Source organism: Palaemon carinicauda, chromosome 34, assembly GCF_036898095.1.
Source record: "Palaemon carinicauda isolate YSFRI2023 chromosome 34, ASM3689809v2, whole genome shotgun sequence".
Lineage (NCBI taxonomy): Eukaryota > Metazoa > Arthropoda > Malacostraca > Decapoda > Palaemonidae > Palaemon > Palaemon carinicauda.
Window position 1 is genome coordinate 968,495 of NC_090758.1, and position 1,804 is coordinate 970,298.

Consider the following 1,804-nt stretch of genomic DNA (forward strand, 5'->3'; position numbering starts at 1 on the left):
AACAAAAATTATATACATTTTTGGTCTAAAAATTAAATATAAAGATTGCAAAGGAGTCATTTTGATCATAAGTATACCCATAATGTTGATGACTTCCTATTGGAATTGATCTAAGTCACAATCGTACCAAATTTCAGAACATAGGAGACCAAAATATAAATCTTTGTAATACAGGGCAGAAAAAAAAAAAAATAAAGTAGTCTATAAGATTAATTAAAAAAAATGTATCAGGAAAAAAAAAATATTATTACTAACACTCGACCTTTATGCCAGATTTGAGTGAAATATAAAAAAAGCACTTTCACATAAGAAATGCAATCTTTCACAGGCTTACATTTAAGCTAGTGACCAAGCAGATAGCGTAAGAATAGGCATGCAGCGCTAAACACAGGAACTTTCCGTGCAGTAAAGGTTTGGCAAAGAGCATTTCTTTAAAGAGGGAAATAACTTTCCCCTGAAATGACTATGATAATGTAAATAATTAATTAATCGGAAAAATTAAGAAAATAACTTCACAACTTATAGAGTAGTTTTTTTGGGGGGGGCTGTGAAAAACGTTTAATATGACTTCAATATAATGATACAGCGTATACATACATACTATATATATATATATATATATATACATACTGTATATATATGTATATTTATACATAAATATATATATATATATATATATATTCATTTATTTATATCTATCTATATATATATATATATATATATATATATATTCATATTTATATATATATATATATATATAAATATATATATATATATATATATATATATAAATATATATATGTATATATATATATATATATATATAAATATACACATAAACAAATAAATATATTATATATATATATATATATATATATATTCAGAGAGAGAGAGAGAGAGAGAGAGAGAGAGAGAGAGAGAGAGAGAAAGGGGGGGGGGGAACCTACATAGAGAACAATACTCTGCAAATGTACCTCTCCTCACCAATTGCAGGAATGAATCGAAGGAAAGACTCTATTGAAAGAATCTGTTAAGAGACTCCTATTTCCATCCGTTGTTACACCGAAATGGTTTCCATTGGTGGACTCCTAACGATTATTTGACTCTCAATACTCAGGGAACAACGAACAATGAACAATATCCGAAGAGAGAAGTCTAAGGATATGGATCTCTTCTTCCCTCGAGATAGAATTTTTTGGGCGAAGACTGTGTTCTTCCTCCTTTTATAATTTGTTGTGTTGTTTTGATGGCTTTCCGTTTATGAAAATTATGCTTGTATAATACGTGTAGATATATATATATATATATATATATATAAATATATATATATATATACATATATGTATATACATATATATATATATATATATATATACGTATACATGTATATATATATATATATATATATATCAAGATATATTTGTATATATACACATATTTATAGATACATAAATAGATAAATACGTATATATATATATATATATATATGTAATAAACCGGTACTGGAAAAATAAAGGTACCGTAGAAGGTATAACATAACCACCAAGTGATCGAACTCAGGAATCGATAATACATTATCGCTTTTCCCATCTATACAAACGGCCTCCTTGGGTGAGAGCCTCTCACAAGGAACGCCATACTCTCTCTCTCTCTCTCTCTCTCTCTCTCTCTCTCTCTCGGAACTGAAGTGGGGATCTAACGGAAACTTCTATCATCATACGTCGCTCAAGCAGCGCTACTTGGCCATCGTACACTTTTACAATAATTGTCATCTATAGCAAAAGTTACCTTTATTTAAATAGTA